At 43.9% G+C, this 22362-nt stretch overlaps 1 pseudogene across 1 annotated transcript in view; it reads right to left on the bottom strand.

The window, feature by feature from the left end:
• Nucleotides 1-22362, bottom strand: part of LOC310697839 (inositol polyphosphate 5-phosphatase OCRL-like) — a 728228-nt pseudogene that overhangs the window by 666819 nt on the left and 39047 nt on the right. Inside the window, exons 9-13 of the transcript in view lie at nucleotides 14394-14529; nucleotides 13784-13894; nucleotides 13169-13334; nucleotides 12143-12351; nucleotides 11740-11763 (exon numbers count right to left, since the gene is read on the bottom strand). The product of the transcript in view is annotated as an inositol polyphosphate 5-phosphatase OCRL-like (transcript). The remainder of the gene's footprint in view (nucleotides 1-11739; nucleotides 11764-12142; nucleotides 12352-13168; nucleotides 13335-13783; nucleotides 13895-14393; nucleotides 14530-22362) is intronic.

Below are 22362 nucleotides of genomic sequence, written 5' to 3'. Positions count from 1 at the left end.
TCCAATGTCAGGTTAAATAGTCAGGGAATGTTTCATGCGGATGCAGCTTTAAAATTCCGTTGCTTTAGCAGTCATGCAGTCAGGGGGAGGCAGACTTCCTTAGTTTTTACCTTCCCCGTTTTCAGCCAAATTTTCTTTTAAAGGGTTCCAAATTAACGTTCAGTCTTACTCACAGGTTTTCCAGTCTCAGATTTACAGGAAGAAATCGGCGCTCTCCGTCAATGGCGACGCGGCTTCACTCTGCGGGCTGGGTAGCGACTCTCAGCACCGCGCTCTCCCGATGCCGTTCCAGAGCCATTAAAAAGGCTCTTTCTGCGGTAAAGGGGGGGCGCTCCTGGTGCCCACCGAATCTCCTCATTCACAGGCTTCAGCGCCTGTGATTTTAGGGGTCCCCCGCTTGCCGTAGCGGGTCAGACCCGAACTTGCAGAGCAGTCCTCCTCCGGAGCTCGGAAAGAGGACCGCCATTAACGCTGGCGCCGACCGGAAGTCCCCACTACTCTTTATTTCAGTCCTGGAGGTTCTGTTAAATATGATTAGAAGGGACCATCTGATTAAGGGTATAAAGGTCGGAGCTAAACAATATAAATTGAAAGCCTTTGCAGATGACTTAGTATTGACATTACAGGAGCCAGAATCTAGTACTAAAAGAGTATTAGAACTTATCCAAGAATTTGGTCATGTGGCAGGATTCAAGTTGAATAAGTTAAAAACTAAAGTCCTTGAGAAAAACTTAACAACGAATGAGAAAGAGAGGTTTCAGAATGAGACAGGCTTAACAGTGGTTAAGAAGGTGAAATACTTGGGGATTAATATGACAGCCAAAAATGGGAACTTATTTAAAGACAATTATGAAAAATGCTGGTCGGATGTTATAAAGGATTTAGAAATATGGTCAAATCTGAAGCTTTCCTTGTTGGGTCGAATTGCTGCTATAAAGATGAATGTATTGCCAAGAATGTTGTTTTTGTTTCAATCACTACAAATCTTAGACAAAAATGGACTGTTTCAAGAAGTGGCAGAGAGACATTTCTAGATTCATCTGGCAGGGCAAGAAGCCCAGAATAAAATTTAAAATACTAACTGATGCAAAAGAAAGAGGGGGATTTGCCCCGCCAGATTTTAAACTCTATTATGAATCAGCAGCTTTCTGCTGGTTGAAAGATTGGCTGCTTCTTGAGAACACAGACATTTTGGATTTAGAAGGTTTTAACAATGTTTTTGGGTGGCATGCATACTTGTGGTACGACAAGGTTAAAGCACATAAAGCATTTAAAAACCATATTGTCAGGAAAGCATTGTTTAATGTCTGGACAAGATATAAAGACTTGTTTGAAAACAAAACCCCAAGGTGGTTGTCACCGATGGAGGCAAAGGCCCAGAAAAAGCTCAATATGGAGGCCAAGTGGCTGAAATATTGGGAAATTTTGGAGCAGGAAGGAGATAAACTGAAATTGCAGAGTTTTGAGAAACTAAAAGATAAAGTGTGAGACTGGCTTCACTATTATCAAATAAGAGAGGCTTACAATTTAGACAAAAAAATTGGCTTCCAGGTGGAAAAATCAAAGTTGGAAACAGAACTGTTAGATCCTAAAACAAAGATACTTTCAAGAATGTATAACCTGCTGTTAAAATGGAACACTCAGGACGAGACGGTTAAATCTGCTATGATTAAATGGGCACAGGACGTTGGACATAACATCATGTTTGCTGACTGGGAACAGTTGTGGACCACAGGTATAAAATTTACGGCATGTAATGCCCTAAGAGAGAATATTATGAAAATGATTTATAGGTGGTACATGACACCAGTCAAGCTTGTAAAAATCTATCACTTGCCCGATAATAAATGTTGGAAATGTAAAGAAACTGAAGGTGCATTCTTTCACCTTTGTTGGACATGCCCAAGGATTAAGGCTTTCTGGGAAATGATCTATAATGAAATGAAAAAGGTATTTAAATACACTTTCTTGAAGAAACCAGAGGGCTTTCTTCTAGGCATTGTTGGCCAATTGGTGCCAAAGAAGGATAGAACTTTTTTTATGTATGCTACAACAGCAGCAAGAATACTTATTGCAAAGTATTGGAAGACACAAGTTTTACCCACTCTGGAAGAATGGCAGATGAAGATGATGGACTATATGGAATTGGCAGAAATGACTGGCAGAATCCGAGACCAGGGAGAAGAAATGGTGGAAGACGACTGGAAGAAATTTAAAGATTATCTACAGAAATACTGTAAAATTAATGAATGTTAAAATGATGTTGGACTGAAAATAAGTGGTTTTGGTATTAAGGCTAATAAGAATATGTAAATATAGTTATTTGGATGAAAATATATAGTCATAATAGGTTAAGAATATAGAGCAAAGATAAATGAAAGAGGGTAAGGATTTGCTGAAAGGACTTTGTAAACGGGAATACAAAAAGGGGAGGTGTGAGGAGGTCAAGGAAATAAGCAAATGAACTTAAAGATATTGAAAAATGGATTATTTTTTAAAAAGATATTTTTCTTTGTATTACACTGTTTTTCTTTTTCTTCTTTTTTCTTTCTTTTTTCTTTTTAGGTCTCTTTTCTGGTAACTTTCTTGTTAGCTGTCGTTCTTTTTTTCTTTTTTTCTTTTTGTATGTGTAATTGTTGGTTTGATTATTTTTGGCTTTTGAGGAGACTTGTGTTTAGTGTAAAATCTCAATAAATATTTTATTAAAAAAAACAAAAAACAACAACAAACTGAGTCTGCGAGTCAGGTCAAGGGGGGGGGGAGAGAGAACACACGGGTGAACTGACTATTTATACAAACTAACTCACATTCCTGGATGCTTAATGACTTCCAGCTGCTCAGTGATTAGAGCGACTTGTTACCTCTTAACCCTTTAGTACCAACAGAGTTTATAGACATTCCCCTTTAAGTTCGCAACGGTAACATGTGCACAGGTTCGCTAGAACCTCTATAATAATTACTCTGGTAATTTCCCCTTTTGTTCCCTCTTAAAATACAAGACACAACACAGTCTTTATAAAAGTATAAAAGAGTTTACTCACGTTCTGTTCACAATATGATCCCAGAAGGCAGACAGCTTAAAAAAGGTTACATACATTCAGAATCTATCTTGTAGCAAGATAGTCCTTTCCTCCTCTCTTGGCTGGGAGCCAAGAGAGCATCCTTAGATGTTTCCTCATCGAAGGAAGATGGCAGAGAGAGAGAGTGGCTGCCTGCCCTGTGCTTTTGTCATTACCTGCACAGGTGAGGCCACACCCACCTCTGGTCACATGCGGAGGAAGTCAGTCCCCAGGAAGTTTACCTGCTTGCTGGACTGACATCCCTCCCCATGTTCTAACATGTACACTCTAGGAATGTTGTCATTGACTGCTCCTGTGTTTACATCCCACAGGGTGACCTTGGGCCAGTCACACTTCTCTGAAGCCTCTCAGCCCCACTCGCCTCACAGAGTGTTTGTTGGGGAGGAAGGTAAATGAGAATGTTAGCCGCTTTGAGACTCCTTTGAGTAGTGATAAAGCGGGATATCAAATCCAAACTTCTCTTCTTCTAACATTTTATTTAGATTGTTGGAACCTGCCCTGGGACCTTAGGGTGAAGGGCAGGAAATAAGTAAGAAAAACAGCAACAGAACATGGATGGGCCTTCATAGGTTGATGGTCTGCAGCCCCAGTCAGCATGATGAGATGATGTGGTCACATGTTCACCGCCCCTTGTCTAGAGCACGTTGCAGAGGCAGTGGTAGAAACTGAACAACAGCTGGAGCCCCAGCCCACGACTTTGTCTGGGCAATGCAGCACACAGCAGCTGGTGAACCATGCCTCCTGCCTCCTTCCCATCTTCCTCTCCAGAAATGTTCAGGGTGGTTAGTTCTATCTCAAGCTACCACATTCAAGAGAAAGAGAAAGAGAGGAGGGGGGAGCAAGAGAGCTTTAGCAGCACAGCAGTGGCAAGCAGCCCATCACTAAAAGGAGTTGGCAAGGATGGAGAATTTGATCCCCTCATCCCCAGGGCAGCTGTTGATTAGGATCCAGTTCATCCCCCCTCCCCCCCCGCCAATACTCCCTGCCCCTGGAGAGAGAGAGAGAGAGAGAGAGAGAGAGAGAGAGTGTGTATTGGTGTGGGGAATGACACATGCTGTATCAGAGTCTTAGTGCAAGAGTAGCTGGTGCCTGCTAAAGAACACAGGAGCCTTGCTGGGTTAGATCAGCATTTTTATTTTTTTTTTGTAAAATTTTTATTGGTTTTACAGAATTTTTAAAGACAAACAAACACTTAAAAAGACATACAAACATGTATAGTTTCATAACATTTTTTCATAAACCTCTTTTCCGGGACTCCCCCATACCCCCCCTTTCTGCATCCCACTGTCCATAATTTTTTAGCAACTTCTAGATATTCGTTTCCAACCTCTATCGTCTTAATCTTTTCTATGATCTGATCTTATATCACTGTATCCCTTTTTTCCTAAAAACCTCAACATTCTAGCATTCATCAAGTTTATAGTAGTCCTTAAGATAGCTTTTAAATTTTCTCCATTCTTCTTCCGCCGTCTCTTTTCCCTGATCACGGATTCTGCCAGTCATCTCAGCCAATGTCATATAGTCCATCACTTTCATCTGCCATTCTTCCAGAGTGGGTAGATCTTGTGTCTTCCAATACTTTGCGATGAGTATTCTTGCTGCTGTTGTAGCATACATAAAGAAAGTTCTGTCCCTCTTTGACACCAATTGGCCGACAATGCCCAAGAGAAAGGCCTCTGGTTTTTTAGGGAAAGTACATTTAAGTACCTTTTTCATTTCATTATAAATCATTTCCCAGAAAGCCTTAATCTTCGGGCATGTCCACCAAAGGTGATAGAAAGTACCTTCAGTCTCTTTACATTTCCAACACTTATTATCAGGCAAATGGTAAATTTTTGCTAGCTTGACTGGGGTCATGTACCACCTGTAAATCATTTTCATAATGTTTTCCTTTAAGGCATTACATGCCGTAAATTTAATACCGGTGTTCCACAACCATTCCCAGTCAGCAAACATAATGTTATGACCAATGTCCTGTGCCCACTTAATCATGGCCGATTTAACTGTTTCATCTTGTGTATTCCATTTCAGCAGCAAGTTGTACATTCTTGATAAATTCTTAGTATTGGGTTCTAACAATTCAGTCTCTAATTTTGATTTTTCCACCTGAAAGCCAATTTTCCTATCCTGTTTGAAAAACTCCATTATTTGATGATATTGAAACCAATTTTGTACTTTATGTTTCATTTTCTCATGACTTTGTAATTTCACTTTATCTCCCTCCTGTTCCAAGATTTCCCAGTACTTCGGCCATCCGACCTCCATATTGAGCTTCTTCACTGCCTTAGCCTCCACGGGAGACACCCATCTGGGGGTTTTGTTTTCCAACAGATCTTTATATCTTATCCAAACATTAAACAATGCTTTTCTCACAATATGGTTTTTAAAGGCCCTATGCAGCTTAATTTTATCATACCATAAATATGCGTGCCAACCAAATGCATTATTAAAACCTTCCAAATCCAAAATGTCTGTATTCTCGAGGAGCATCCACTCTTTCAGCCAGCAAAACGCTGCTGCCTCATAGTACAATTTTAAGTCCGGCAGGGCAAATCCCCCTCTTTCTTTAGCATCTGTCAATATTTTAAATTTAATTCTGGGCTTTTTGCCCTGCCAGACAAATTTCGAGATATCTTTCTGCCACCTCTTAAAACATTCCATCTTGTCAAGAATCTGCAAGGTTTGAAACAAAAATAACATTCTAGGCAATACATTCATCTTAATCACTGCAATTCGGCCTAACATTGACAATTTCAAATTTGACCATATTTCTAGATCTTTTTTAATTTCTGACCAACATTTTTCATAGTTATCCTTATACAAATTCAAATTTTTAGATGTCAAATAAACCCCTAGATATTTCACCTTCTTAACCACCGTCAGCCCTGTCTCCTCTTGGAATTTCTCCTTCTCCATATCTGTTAAATTTTTTCCTAAGACTTTAGTTTTTTGTTTATTCAACTTAAATCCGGCTACCTGGCCAAACTGTTGGATTATTTCTAACACCTTTTTCGTACTAGTGTTTGGCTCTTGCAAGGTCAATACTAAGTCATCTGCAAATGCTCTTAGCTTATAATGTTTAGCTCCGACCTGTACACCTTTAACCTGCTGGTCATTTCTGATCATATTCAGCAACACCTCCAGAACTGAGATAAAAAGCAATGGGGAAATTGGGCACCTCTGTCGTGTTCCTTTTTCTATCTTGAGTTCCTCAGTTATTACATTATTTACAATCAACTTAGCTTTCTGTTCAGAATATATAGCATCCATACCGTTCTCAAATCCCTGTCCTACCCCCATCCCATGAAGATTCTTTTTCATAAAACTCCAAGAAATATTGTCAAAGGCTTTCTCCGCATCCACAAAAATCAACACTGCTTTAGAGTTTATATCCACCTCTAACTTTTCCAAAATGTCTATTATGTTCCTTACATTGTCTGCTAGGTGCCTTTTTGGGAGAAAGCCTGCTTGGTTCTTATGAATCTTTTCCATCAACACTTTTTTAAATCTTTTTGCCAAAATGTCTGCAAAAATTTTGTAATCCACATTAAGTAATGATATTGGGCGGTAGTTCTTCAATTGAGTCTTTTCAGTCTCTGTCTTTGGTATGAGTGAAATATACGCTTCTTTCCACGATTCAGGTGCCTTTTTTCCCTCTAGAATCTCATTGCAGACTTCTTTTAATGGTTGAGTCAACCACTCCTTCAGAGATTTGTAATATCTGGAAGTCAGTCCATCTGGTCCTGGAGATTTGCCCAATTGCATATTCTGAATGGCAGCCTCTATCTCTTGTTCTGTTATTCTCTGATTCAGATCCATCTTGCTTTGATGAGAGATTTTTTGTAATCCATATTTATCAAGGAATTTATCTATATCTTCTTCATTTTGTGCTCCTTGAGCATAAAGTTTTTTAAAATAACTCAAAAAGCAATTTCTAATCTCATTAGGTTTAGATATATTCTTTCCATCCACTTCTAGGCTTGTAACTGTATTTAGTTTCTGCCTTTTCTTCAGTTGCCATGCCAGGAGTTTGCCACATTTATCTGCCGATTCAAATGTCTTTTGTTTCATTTGCTTTATCTTCCATTCAATCTCTTGGTTCATCAATTCCATATATTGTGTTTGATATAACTTAATCTCTCTCAAAATCTCCTGGGACTTTGGCTTTACTCTTAATTTTTTCTCTCCTTCCTTTATCTTTTCCAAAATCTTTTCCTTCTTCTCATTCTGTTTCTTCCTCTTTATTGAGTTTTGTTGGATCAGAAAACCTCGCATCACCGCTTTGCTTGCGTCCCAGATCACTCTTTTCTCCACATCGGCCCTTAAATTTATTTCAAAATAGTCCTTTAAAGTTTTTTGGGCCTTCATGAGGGTCTCCTTATCTCGAAAGAGGGTGTCATTCATCCTCCATCTAAATTGACCAGTTGTTGTAAGTTTCATTTCCATCTTCACGGCGTTATGGTCGGAGCAAGTTTTTGGGCAGATTACCACCTTCTTAATCTTTGGAGCCATCCCACTAGTAATCCAGATTTGGTCGATTCTGTTCCAGGTCGTCATTGCTTGGGAGAAAAAGGTTCCCTCTCTCTCAAGAGGGTTCCTTGTTCTCCATATGTCTATTAAGTCCATACTTTCCGTCATTTCAAAGAAGGTCTTAGGGAGTCTCCCTTCCTTGGTAACTGTCAGTCTTTGTGCCTTGTCCATGTTTGTGAAGACCACGCCATTCATGTCTCCCATAATTATCATATTGTAATCCAGATAGTCCGTCAAAGTTTCATGAAGTTTCTTGAAAAATTCTGCCTTACCTTCATTTGGTGCATAAATTCCAACTATCAGAAATTTTTCTCCTTGTACTTGTATCTCAACAGCCAAATATCTTCCTTGTTCATCTTTAAACATCATTTTTGGAGCCCACTTCTCTTTTACATAGATCACAACTCCACTTTTTTTGACTTTGTCTGATGAGATAAATTCTTGTCCTAGTCTTTTGTTTATAAGTAATCTCCTGTGAGCTCTGGTTATATGTGTTTCTTGTAGGCATATCAAATCCAATTGTTCTCTGTTCAAAATATGAAAAACTTGTCGTCTCCTCAAAGGCATATTGAGCCCATTACAATTCCAACTAAGGAATTGCAGGGCCATCTTGTTATTTTCCTGGCACTCCTCCAACAGCTCCAAGTTGTTGCTCTTCCTCTGATGGTGGTGGAATGTGTCCAAACGAAAGATTCAAAATGTCTATTGCTCTCCTCTGTTCTGCAATTGGGTCCACAGTTCCCTTCTGTAGGTCCTCTCGGTTTCTTTCCAAGAATTTCTCTTTATCTTGTATAGTCTTTATTTTCACCTTCTTCCCCTTGTAATCGAAGGACAATCCCTGTGGAAATTCCCACCTAAAGAGGATGGTATTCTTCTTTAACAGATAAACCAGGTCCTTATAGAAAGCTCTCAGATCCAAGATGTATTTAGGGATGTCTTTAAAAATCTGTACAGCTGAATTTCCAATTTGCAAGGCCTTTTCAAAATGTAGTCTCAATATTTTATCTCTTTCCTCCTTGGATCTAAGGGTAATCAAACAATCCCTCGGAGTCTTTCTGTTCTGTTTTTTACCCAGTCTAAACGCTGTTGTGATTTTAAATTCGTCTTCCTCCAATTCCCAGCAGTCAGCGAACTCTTGTGTTAAAAACTCCACGAGATTGTCACCTTCGTTCTCTGGAATTAATCTCAATTTCAAATTTCTCTCTTTTCTCTGTAATTCCCACAAAGCCAGAGTTGCATCGTGCTCATGCACCTTTTTAGCAATCAGTTCTAAGTTCTCTTGAGTCTCTCCAGCAATAGTTCTAGCTTCTTCCGCAATTTTACGTGTTGCAGAATTTTCCTGGACCAATTTATTTATAGATTCTGTGTTCAGATCCAATCTTGCTGTTAATTCTGTTAATTTTTGTGTATTTTCTGAGCTCTGCTTTGTTAGGGTCTCCAGGGATTGGTTTATCTTAAGTAGAGCTTGTGTTACAGCATCCATGGAGACAGCTGTCACTTTTTCTTGTCCTGTTGTTCCTGTAGGTCCTGTAGGAGTTACGCCTGTAATCGAGCCTCTCTTCTTTAGTTGCTGTTGCTGTTGCTGGTGTTGTTGTTGTTGTCTAGTCTTAGCTCTTGTGGCTATCTCTTCTAGTGGGCCACTCATGTCCCAAGGTCGTTTCCCACGGGAACCGTCTCCCAATGGAAAATTCCACTGTCTTGAGCTGTATCAGCCTTTACTTTACCCTCTAGGGGGAGCAAATCAAAATGTCCAAATACAGAGACAAAGAAATGTCCAAATACGGAAACAAAGAAAGTTTAAGGCAAGTATATCAGGAGGCTTGTAGATATAAATTGCAACACTTTTCCAATAGATACTGTCTCAGCCTACTCTGGTATACTGTAGCAAAGGAATCCACGAACTTTGTATCACACCATGTAGCCTTCACAGGAATTTAAAGTCAGTTCAGTGCCCTATTGTCTTATTTAGCAGTCCGTTTCAGGTTATTGAGGCAGCAGAGGATTTTTTCCTTTTAAATAAATCATGCAGTTACTAATGTCTCTTTTGCCTCCCCTCTGCCCTGCTAGCTAGAGGGGAGGTCTAAAGTTCAAATGTCAGATTTAATTAATCAAAGACAATGTCTCCTGCGGATGCAGCTTTAAAGTTTCGTTGCTTTCACTTTCATGCAGTCGGGGGAAGGCAGACTTCCTTAATTTTCGCCTTCCCCGTTTTCAGCCAAATTTCCAGACTTTAGTTTCAAATAGTCGTTCAATCTTACTCACGGGTTTTTTCAGTCCGAAGTTTACAGGAAGGAATCGGCGCTCTCCGCTAATAGCGACGCGGCTTCACCCTGCGGGCTGGGTAGCGATTCTCAGCACCGCGCTCCCCCGATGTCGTTCCGGAGCCTTTAAAAAGGCTCTTTCTGCGGTAAAGGGGGGGCGCTCCTGGTGCCCACCGAATCTCCTCATTCACAGGCTTCAGCGCCTGTGATTTTAGGGGTCCCCCGCTTGCCGTAGCGGGTCAGACCCGAACTCGCAGAGCAGTCCTCCTCCGAAGTCCTAGATCAGCATTTTGTTCCCACAATGGCCAACCACATGCCCTTGGGAGTCCATAGGGACACGGGGACTAGAGCACTCTGTCCATCATGTTCCCCAGAAACTGGTAATCTAAAGCATGTGGTTTGTGATACTAGTGGCAAGAAATTGTTCAGTTTCTGTTAATTGATTCTCATGAAAACTTACAGATTCTGGCTTCACACAATTAACTCAAGGCAGTGTCAATTTACTCTTGGCAGAAAGCCAAGGTCTGCTTGACCTAGAAACTATTTACACTGATTGGTTAACGACCAGCACTCAACTCTGTTATCTAGGAATGCTAGCACAGTTTGGGGTTAGGTGTGTTGAAGGAGTAGAAGTGCTGTGTATGGCTAAGAGAGAGAGAGAGAAAGAAAGGATTTATTTGCTTTGCTTTGTATGCAGAAACTCTGCTGGTTTTTTTCCCCTTTTAATAAATCCTGTAAATAGTTATTCTGAGTCTAGCTGACTAGTCATTTCCACCTCAACTAGCTTCTTCGCTGTGCAGGAAAACTCTGCTACGTTTGGGCTAAAGCCATTAGGGCTATGCCTGACACTTCAAAGTTCCATGATAGCCACTGATAAACATATCCTCCATGATTCTAAATGTCTACAGCTGTCCAAATTGACAGTCACCACTGTCTCCTTGTGGCTAGGATAATACACCCAAGTAGATCTGATTTCGAGAGGAGTGACATTTCCCTGAGCCACCCCAAAGCAGCCACTACCGCTTCCCAAATGCCAGTGCTCAGGTGGTAAGAGTAAGCCAGAGTGGCATAGCCTGTGCAGCAGTGGCTGAGCACAGAGACAAGGAGAAAACTGGCTCTTGAGGCCAGAGGGGGCTGGCGCCTGCATCATGAGACTAGGCTTTCTGACTCCCGTGCTGCCAATCGCAAGCGGACCCAGAGTCAAGCAGCGCAAAATCACTTACAAGCAGTGATGGCAAATTCTGGTTTCGTCTCCGTTCTCCTCTGCCGAGTTCTACAAGGGCCACATTGAGACTAGGGAAGAGACCAAAGCAGAGAGCTAGAGCCACCACCTGGACTGGATTTGAGTCAGAAGGCAGGCAGGTGTGGGTTGCCGGAGAGGAAAGTCAGGTTGGTGGGGTAGTGCCTGGTTTGCCCTAAGGGACCAGCTGCCACTGCATGGAGCAGCTGCTGATCGTTGTCAAGGGCAACTCCATTTACGTGCCTTCGAGGCACATGCACACTGCCGCAAAGCTGGAAGGGGCACTTGAAGGGGCAAAAATGCCCCCCCCCCAAGAGCACAAAAGCGGCAAAGTGGCATGGAAACAGCATCTCGACTCCCTCCCAGGAGCTTTGGCACCGACCTGTCAGGCCTGCGGAGAGTTGGAGCAAGTTTTGCAGGGAGGCTGCTGGTTTTCAAAAGGCCTTTCAAAAGGGCTTCCGGAAGTTTAGAGGGTGTTTGCAGGCTTTTCCAATGCTGTCCCCAATATACGCAATTTCATTTAAACGCACGGTACCTCGGAACGCAACCCCCGTGTAAACGGGGCGTTGCCTGTACCTGATTTGAGCCTGCTACAAGAACATCTAGAGGATAGCAAACCAACTGTTACCTTTTCTAGGAAGCTGTCTTCTCCCTGAGATCAGAGGAGGAAGGCAAGAGCAAAAGACAACCAAGGGTGTTAATGGCACAGGCCCTGAGAAGAGAAAGAAACAGCCCGTTGGCTGAACAGTATCTGGGCAGATGGCAGGGAAATGCACATGGTTCAGTGGCCCTGCGAAAGGGCAGGTGGGAGGACAAGAACCTGGGATGACTCAGTCAAGGCAAACAAAGGGCATGAACAGCACACAGGAAGCGGATGCACAGCTACAGAAGCTGAAGCTGAATGCAGCGGAGGACCCCCAGCCCCCACATTTCTGAGTGGAAGAGCAGCTGTTTTTCAAGCAGGCAAGCAGAGTGGGAAGGGTAGACATCCAGCACATGAACCTGCCAGGTAAATCAACCCCTTTCCCTACCAGGTCAATAAGTCTGGTGACGGGAACTTCGCCAAGCGGCTGCCTCATCCAGCACAAGGCTTCCAAGGAGGTCCCGAAGCAGCTTGGTAGGTAGCTCCCACTGATGGTGAGGAAATAGTCCTTGCCACGGTCAAGGTGAAGGACAAAGCTAGCCTCAATCTTCTCTTCCTTGCGGACGTACACATCCAGGGAAATGTCCCCCGTCTCACCTAAAACGGGAGGAGGTCAGGTAGATACACTCTTTGGCACAGCCAAGTTGGCTTGTCTGTAAATTAAAAGTGAAGACAGTGAAGAATTGAACAGAAGGACACAATAGGAGCCTGCTGGATCAGGCCAATGGCCCATCTAGTACAGCATCCTGTTCTCCCAGGTGTATGGGGGAAACCTTAACTTCAAGAATTAGGAGAAGAAGCGACTCAGTTCCCACCCCCACCCCACTTTCCTCTCTAGTCCTCCAAAGCAGCAGCTGCACAGAAGATGGTGACAGGATACTGGGGGGGGGGGTGAGAGAAAGTGATCCTAACAAAAGAATATAAAAAGGGAAAGGATTTTTGCGCCCCCAATGTTACTTTCTTTTTTAGTTTACATTTCACTGAGTTTTTAAAAGTTTGGCTAGTTCTATATGTTCTCCAAGATATTTTTGTGCCTCCACAACATAAAAATACGCATTTTTTTTAAAAAAGTAATTTTTGGACGGAATGCTCTCACTGGTTCCCAGCGATGCCAAAAGGTGTTTTGGGACCCTCCAGCATTGTTTGGCTTCAATTCATTTGTGTGTGTGTGTGTGTTTAAAGCTGGTCACATACACTTTTACACTTTGGGCTCAGCTGCTTTGACGTGTGGCCCTTGGAGGCTTGAGCATGGGGCAATGCAGCCCACAAATGTTAAGCCTCCCCTGCTCTACCAAACTCCCAAGGCTTGAGGGAGGAGGGTTGGGAAGAGGAGGAGAAAAGGAAGGCCTTCCCTAGATGAGCCTTGGGGTCCCTTTCCAACTCTACAGTTCTCTGATTCCAGAGAGAGACGCGCTGGGCTTCAAGTATCCCTCGCAGGGCTCAGCGCGAAGCCATGGCTTCCAATCCTGGCTGTCACTGAGCTTGGGGATAAAGGAGAAGTGGAGGGTGAGCTGCCCGTTGTTTGTGATCTGGAACTTCTCCTTCTGCAGCTGCTAGAACTTCACATTCTCAAACGGAAACTGCAGAGCAAAAGGGGGGGAGGGGAGGAAAGAGAGTGCTTGCCTTCAGCAGAGGAAAGGAAACGTGCTCCAGGGGGAAGTTTGTCCTTGGCCCTGGGCTCTCGTTTAGGGGACTGCACATGCAACAGGTCCACGTGGGGCTCTCCAGATATTGCTGCACTTGCCACTGGCCATGTTGGCTGGGGATGATGGGAGTTGTAGTCCAGCATCTGGAGGACACCACGCTGGCTACCCCTGGAGTCTTTGCCTGCGAGGAAGAGGAAGAGGCTGCCGCTCAGTGGAAGGGCATCTGCCTTGCCTGCAAAGGTCCCAGGTTCTATCCCCAGCATCTCCAGGTAGGGCTGGGAGAGATCCCCCGGAAATCAAGACTGAGCTAGATGGGCCAAGGGCTTCTTTCCCCCCTGGTCTTTTTGCAGCAAACCCTCTTTAAGGGGTTGGAGAGGATCCTATTCGTCTTTACCTCCCTCCAGGGAGGGAAGGAATTCGTTCTCCATCCTGTCCATCAACTGAACAATATCCTCAAACACTTTCCGGTACCGTCGGTCAGCCACAACCTTCACTTATCGGGGGGGGGGGGGCAGAGCACATTTGTTGGGGCTATGGACTAAAGGGGGGGCATGAGTTAAGAGCAGAAAGGCCTGATGCACCCCCCTGTTCCCAGCCCTGAAAGAGGCAAGAACTGTAACTCTGAGAGCTTCCCCAGGATGGCAGCGGCTGTGACTTCCAGAGCCAATGGGCTGAAGCCAAATGCTCCAAGCCAAGTACCACAGAAGCTCCATTGCATGAATGGAGCCAACGGTTAAGGTATACAGTTCAGCCCATGTGGTCTGCCATGCCTGCAGGAGCAGCGTGTACTCAGAACAGTGGAGAATGGAAGCCTAGGGATTTAACAGAGCCAAAACCTGCCCACTCCTTGCACCGGAAGTCATTGGCCAAGGAGGAGCTCTGTGGAAAGGGGCCTGGTTGTTGGTCAGGGCCTGCCCAGATTCAAGGAGGTGCCACATAGCAGGCAACTAAAAACCCTGAATAGACGATAGCCCTGGCCAGGGCAGGTGTTACCCCTGTGAGGAAGAGGGAGCTGACGGGCTTGTGGTTGCTCCTTTTCCATTCCATGTGGCTTCGGTAGCTGAGCTGATTCACGCTGCCTCCTCTCCAGAGGATTGGCTCACACCATGCTGGCACACGGCACTTCCCACTGCAAGGAGACAGGAGAGACACCAGGACTGTTGGACTGGCTGAGGCAACACACAAGGCTCACACAGTCAAACTTTGGCTCCATACACGGCCTGTGATCTTGACCACGGTCAACAGCTGGAGATGATGGAGCTTGGGAGTCCAACTTCCGAAGGGGCGGACCTTGCAGGTGTGCAGGCATTTTGCCTCATGGAGAGAGTTGTTAGGAAATCAAAAGCTGCCTTCTACCAGGTCAGAATGAATTTCTGACCTCCCCCAGTTTGGATTCCAACATTGCAGGGGGTTGGACTAGATGACCCTCATGATCCCTTCCAACCCCACAATTCATTAATTAAGTCTCCTCTGGCTGGCAGCAGCTCTCTGTGGCCCAATCCTTTTTCAGGTGGAGGTGCCTTTCAACTTGAGACTCTACATTCAAAGCATATGGCACACCACCAGATGATGATCCTTCCCCAAAGCAAGGGGCCCCGTTATTCTTGTTCAGACACTATTTTTTCAGTGACCCAAAAGACCCTTTCTGGCACCTGAAATGCTGCCCAAAGGAGCCTGCCGTTTTCCGGCTTTGTCACTACATGTTCCGCCTGTCCTTTTGATTTCCCCATTACCACAGCAAGAGCAATGAAACTAGCAGGCCTAGGTGGCTTCTGACAGTTGTCAAGAACCACAAGAATATGCCAAATCCTTGATGGTGAGGCTCAGTGGCTACTAGCCATAATGGCCACAGAACATACTCCACCAAGAGAAGCAGTATGGCTTGGAGGAGGGGAGCGTGCTGTTGCACTCAGGTCCTGTTTGTGGGCTCCCTGAGAGGCATCTCATTGGCCAATGTGAGAACAGGATGCTGGGCCAGATGGACCAATGGCCTGATCCAGCAGGGCTGCTCTCATGCTCTTATGCCCTGGCAGACTCATCTTGAGAGAGCACCAAGTCTCATTCCCAGACTTCCTTGACACAAAGAGGATTCTCATTCAGCCTGCTGCACCTTTCAAGGAACTGCAACACCGCTTATACACACCACGAAACAGAGGATGCTGGTTATCAGGACAAATGTGGGGAAAAGGAGCCAAAACATTTCCAGAGCAGGGATGGCTTGAGGAAGACAACATATCACAGCCTTTCATTTCACAACTCACCTAGCAGCCTTTTGAGGGAATTTTCTGGGGTGCAGGAGAGGATATATTGTGAGATTATATCCTAATCCAACTTGTGCTAACAAGTTCCCAAAATATCAGCAGAGTTTATGACATTCCCCTTTTAGTTCGCAACGCTAACGTCTGCACAGGTTCGCTAGAACCTCTATAATAATTACTCTAGTAATTTCCCCTTTTGTTCCCTCTTAAAATACATGACACAACACAGTCTTTATAAAAGTATAAAAGAGTTTACTCACGTTCTGTTCACAATATGATCCCAGAAGGCAGACAGCTTAAAAAAGGGAAAATACACTCAGAATCTATCTTATAGGAAGATAGTACTGTCCTCTCTTGGCTGAGAGCCAAGAGGGCATGTTGCTCCTTCAAAAGATGAAGATGAGAGAGAGAGAGATATGGCTGCCTGCCCTGTGCTTTTATCATTTACCTGCACAGGTGAGGCCACACCCACCTCTGGTCACATGCGGAGGAAGTCCGTCCCCAGGAAGTTTACCTGCTTGCTGGACAGACATCCCTCCCCATGTTCTAACATGTACACTCTAGGAATGTTGTCATTGACTGCTCCTGTGTTTACATCCCACATGCCCCTTCTCAGGCAATACAAGATACACAAAATATAAACAACTTTATTCAACCACCCAGAGTCCCAGCTTGACACGTAGATTCTGGAAACTCTCTCTCGGTAGGGGTTTCGTCAGTATGTCAGCAGTCATCTCTTGGGTGCTGCAGTAGGATAGTTCCACAAGTCCATCCTGGATCCTCTGGCGTATGTAGTGGTATTTAACCCCAATGTGTTTTGTTCTGGCCAGGAACTTCTCACTCTGCGTCAGCTTCAGGCAACTTTGATTTTCCTCTAGCAAGCTGACAGGTTCTTTTCTCACCAACCCAAAGTCCTTTATGAGTTGATGAAGCCAGGCGATCTCTCTGCAGGCTTCTGTTGCTGCAACGTATTCTGATTCTGTGGAAGATAATGCTACACAGCTCTGTTTATAACTGCCCCATGCGACAGATCCATTCCCAAACATGAAAACATGACCACTCGTTGATTTATAATCAGCATTATCCCCAGCCCAATCCGCATCAGTATACCCAACCAACTTAGGGTCTCTGACGGCTGGTAACCTTAATTTACAATTCATGGTACCCTTCAAATACCGCACCACCCTCTTTACACCTGCCCAATTATGCTCAGTGGGAGAAGTCACCTTTCTGCTAAGAATCCCCTCAGCATTAGCTAAGGCAGGTCTACATGTGGTAACTAAATACAAAAGTTTACCAATCGCCGACCTGTAGTCATTGTTGTCTGGCAACTGCTTCGAATCCTGCTGATTCTTCAGGAAGTCAGTAGCCATCGGTGTAGCAACTGGATGTGCGTCTTGCATCTGCATGTGCTCAATTAGCTCGTGGATCTTCTGTCTTTGGCTGAGAAGAAATGAACCGTCCTCTTCTCTTTCCACCTGGATCCCAAGGTAGTACTGGACATCTCCTAGCTCCTTGACCTCCACCTCTTTGCTAAGGTGTTTTACTATTTGTGTATAGTCTTTCTCACTTGCTGTGGCAATAATCAGGTCATCAACAAAAGCTAAGATATATGAGAATTGTCCATTATTTGACTTACTGTACAAGCACTTGTCAGCGTCGCCTTGCTTGTACCCAAGTTGCGTCAACATTTTATGCAACTTCTGGTTCCAGGCTCTAGCAGCCTGTTGAAGTCCATAAAGTCCTTTCTGGAGTTTCCACACTAAATGTGCCTCATGTGGTTTCACAAAACCCTTGGGCTGTTTCATGTAAATTTCTTCTGAAATCTGCCCATGTAGAAAAGCGGTAGCAATGTCTATGTGTTTCACTCTCATTTTCTTGGAGGCTGCAATGCTCAAAAGCATTCTTACGCTGCTGTACCTCACGGTTGGTGCAAAAACTTCATCATAGTCTTCACCAAAACGCTGTGAAAATCCCTGTGCTACAAGTCTAGCTTTGTAGCGCTGCACTTCTCCTTCTGACCCCTTCTTAACCTTGAAAACCCATTTACTGCCAATGGCCTTCTTACCGGGAGGCAGCTCAGTGAGTGTCCAGGTCTTGTTCTGATGCAGTGCATCCATCTCCTCCTGCGCGGCCTTCCTCCAGAGACTGGCTTCTGCAGCTGGCATCTCCTGTATCTCTTCCCAAGTGGAAGGTTCCTGTGGAAACGCCGACCCTGCAAAGTAGAACAGCCGTAATGGTGGGACACCTCTATTGGTTCTGGATGAGCGCCTGACCTCTGGTTCTGTGACCGCATCGGCTTCCTCATTCTCCTCCAATGCAGGCATGTCCCCATCTGAGTCCTCCTCTTCGTCTCTGGTGCCGCCAGGGTTCTGGTCCTCTGCGTCTTCTGGTGCGTCGCCTGTAGGGGGCGCTGTAACACTCGAAGGTAGATTAGTACTTTGTGGGGTCTCAAAAGGGAACTATACAAATTCTTGAGTCCTTTCTGACTCATCGGAAGAATCCACAACAGTGTTCTTAGTGTCTACTTTTCCATATTCATCAACAGAAACCGCATGGTATGCATTAGTCTTACCAGTTTGTAAGTCCATAATTCTATATCCTTTGCCTCCAGAGGCGTATCCCACCAGGATACCTGCTTTTGCCCTGGAGTCAAGCTTGTGTCTGTGTTCTTTAGGGACGTGAAAGTAACACGGACTTCCAAACACACGTATGTGCGACAGATTGGGAGCTTTCCCATGCCAAAGTTCAAATGGTGTGCGCTCTGCTCCTTTAGTTGGCAGTCTATTCTGCAAATAGACCGACGTGTACACTCCTTCGGCCCACAGCCTCTGTGGCAAACATGCATCCTTCAGCATGCACCTTGTCATGTCCATAATGGACCTAAACTTTGACTCAGCTATGGCATTCTGCTGTGGTGTGTAAGGAATTGTGCTTACGTGTGCAATTCCTTCCTTGGCCAGGAGAGCCTGCATTTCATTTGAGCAGTACTCACCTCCATTGTCGCTCACAAACACAGCTGGAGCTCTTTGGAATTTATTCTTGACCATGGCAATGTATTCCTGGAACTTGTCCACTGTCTCACTCTTCTCTTTGAGGAAATACACAACACAAAATCTTGAAAAGCCATCCAGAAATATTAAAATATATCTATTTTTTCCAGTGAGGGAACATTCATGGGTCCATATATGTCAGTGTGCACTATGTCAAGCACTTTGTTGCTTCTTTGTTCTGCACAACGTGGAAATGAAGGTTTTACAGCCTTCTCAGTAATACAGGTTATGCACTTTGCTGGAGCTTTGTTGCTCTGCTTTACCTCCAAACCTCTTACAAGATCTCTTTTCTGTAGATCCAGAATGACGTTGGTATCTCTATGTCCAAGCCTTCTGTGCCATAGGTCCAGATCTGCCTCATCTTTCTGGCTGGAATGTGCCACTTTTGCAGACTGGTACTCTGAAAGATCAAGCTCATATACACCATTTATCAGCTTTGCTTGAGCAACCACTTTGCCATTTTTAGTCACCTTGCATTCTCCATTTCCAAATGTGATCTGGAAACCTTTCTTGTCCAACGTGGACATGCTGATTAAATTGCAGCTCAGCTCTGGAACATACAAAACTCTAGAGATTTTGTTCTCAATGCATTCATTGTTTATATTGCATTTCAGACTCATGGAACCTGCACCTTTTGCTTTGACAATGTTGCCACCTGCAATTTCAATTTCAGATCCTTCTTCATCATTTATCTCATTAAAATATTCCTTCTTATATGAAAAATGCGAGCTCGCTCCTGAATCAATTATCCATTTATTACGTCTATTCTCACGATTCTGGACAGCTAAATTCCTTTCTTGCAGTAGCCATGTGCATTCACATTATCCCTTCTTTTCCCCTTTTGGCTGAAAGGGGTGGGGTTTCTTTGCTTTAGGAGCCCTGCAATTCTTTGCAATGTGTCCTTCTTTGTTACAATTGAAACAAATCACTTTCTTAGGCATCTCTTTGGACTTTGTAAATTGCCTAGATGCATAACTGCTGTCCTTGATTTTAGCATTTCTCACTAGAGATTCAGCTCTATCTATGCATTCTTCTTTTAAATAACCAATCAAGTCTTTAAAAGTCAGACCTTGTCTATGGTCCATCTAACTTACAAAAGGGCTAAAGCGTGGTCCAAGTGATGATAACAAAAATGCTATCTTTGTATCTTCATCAAAAGCTTTGGGAGTCAGATCAATTCTTTGAATAATCTCAGTAAACTTGTTGATGTGCTTTGTGAATTCCTCTTCTGAATTCATCCTCAATCTGGTTAATTTACACACCAAGTTTCTGAAGCAGTTTGTGCTAGATTCTCCATACACGCGCTCAATATCTCTTAAGATTTGAGACGCATCATCTATACTATTTATTAATGATAGCTGCTCATCACGAAGTCCACTCAAAATTATGTGTCTAGCTTTGCTGTTCATGCGTCTCCAAGCACTTATCTTGGCTAAAGCTTCCTCAGACGATCACGTAGGTTGAGGGTTTAAAGCTTCCAAAATGTGCTTATAATCTAAGCATGCTATCAAGCGCTGCTTCCAGTGTATGAAATTGTGTTCATTCAGCACAGGCATTCCTAGCTTTGCATCACTATCAAAAGCTGCTGTAGCCATCGTAAAATCCAAAAATTTGAAAATTCTTCAAAATTTCTCAAAATTTTAAAATCAAAATCTCAAAAATCTCAAAATGCTAAACAATTCTTCACTGCCTTGGGTCACTGTGAACTCTGAGGGAAGGGGGGGGGTTGCTTAATCCCCACTGCACAATGGAACAAAGGACCATGTGCTTACCAGGAAGTTAACTCAGAAAAATACTACTCAACTCAAAATCACAATCCAATGCAATCCTTCAGAAATACGCAAAAATATGTAATACTGGGGCCAATAACCCTTTGTGGGAATGTTCAGGGGTGCAGGATGTCGGGAATCAAGCCTTTATCAGGAGAAACTGGCAACTCTCCCGGGCACCCGACTTGATCTCCTGTTGACCTCCCTGTCTGCATTCCCCAGCAAGATCCAGGCTAGGTCGCAATAGGCAATCCTTCTCAGCGTGAGAAGAACACCCCCCTCTTTCCTGCCCCCCCCCGGCAGGGGAAAGAGATAGACAGAAACGTATTTACATGCCTTTATGTCTGTCTTTGCAGCGTTACGGAAAACATGACTGCTCTCTTCAAACTCCAGCAGTCGAGAGAAGAATACCTCCTGTACTTCCTGTACAGCTCATATTACACTCTGAGCTAATTCCGGTGCTTCGCACTGTGAATTGACTGTCCCTCTTTTTCCCACGGACAGTCCCAACATTCCCATTATGTTTTGCTTTCAAGCTACCAGCAGCTCGCGGGTGCATTGCTTCTATATTGTAACATACTCCCCCATATGAATCAATGTGCACTGCGAGCAAAGCGTGATCTAGAGAAGAAAACAAACAGTTGTTATACATAAAACACTCCCCTCTTGTTTCAGTTCCACCCCTGGAACTACCCGCCACTGGTTTCCCCAGTGTACCTCTCTGGTTGTCTGACTTCCAAGGAATGAGTGCATCTGCATTACCTTGGCTAGGGAATGCATCACTGAAACCTGGTGGGATAAGTCCCACGATTGGAATGTAATAATGGGGGGATACAATCTATTTCAGAGAAACAGACCAGACAAGAAAGGAGGAGGAGTGGCATTATATGTCAGGGATGTGTATACCTGTGAAGAGATCCAAGATTTAGAACCTCAAAGCCAAAGTGAGAGCATTTGGGTCAAAATTAAGGGAGAGAAGAATAACAGAGACCTCATTGTGGGAGTTTACTATAGATCCCCAAGCCAATCGGAGGACATAGATGATGCCTTCCTGGAACAGATGGCCAAGCATGCAAAAGGAAGGGAGATAGTAGTAATGGGGGACTTCAATTACCCGGATATTTGTTGGATGTCAAACTCAGCCAAGAGCATAAGGTCAAACAGATTCCTCACTGGCCTTGCAGACAACTTCATTGTCCAGAAAGTGGGAGAAGCAACAAGAGGAACAGCCATTTTAGATCTGGTCCTAACCAATGTTGATGACCTGGTTAGTGGGGTAGAAGTGGAAGGATCATTAGGCGCGAGTGATCATGCTCTTCTGAAGTTTACTATACAGCGGAAAGGAGCAGCGAAGCATACTAGGACTCAATTTCGTGATTTTAAGAAAGCCGACTTCATAAAACTTAGGGAAGTGCTGGGTGAGATCCCATGGACAGTAATACTAAAAGGAAAGGGAGTTCATGATGGCTGGGAGTTTGTTAAGAGGGAGATAGTAAAAGCACAACTTCAGGCAATACCAATGAGACGGAAACATGGAAGGTGCCTAAAGAAGCCAGGGTGGCTATCTAAAGAACTTTTAACTGAGTTAAGATTAAAAAAGGATGTGTACAAAAAATGGAAAAGGGGGAAAACCACCAAAGAGGAATTCAAACAAATAGCCAGCACGTGTAGACACAAAGTCAGAAAAGCTAAAGCACAGAATGAACTCAGACTTGCTAGAGAGGTTAAAAGCAACAAAAAAGGCTGTTATGGGTATGTTCGTAGCAAAAGGAAGAACAAAGAAACAGTGGGGTCACTCAGAGGAGAAGATGGTGAAATGCAAACAGGGGACACAGAAAGGGCTGAACTCCTCAATGCCTTCTTTGCCTCAGTCTTCTCCGAT

The sequence above is a fragment of the Podarcis liolepis genome (assembly GCF_965112155.1).
Source record: "Podarcis liolepis genome assembly, chromosome: W".
NCBI classification, from domain to species: Eukaryota; Metazoa; Chordata; class Lepidosauria; order Squamata; family Lacertidae; genus Podarcis; species Podarcis liolepis.
The sequence above is the reverse complement of the archived record's forward strand: the minus strand, read 5'-3'. Positions and strand labels throughout refer to the sequence as shown.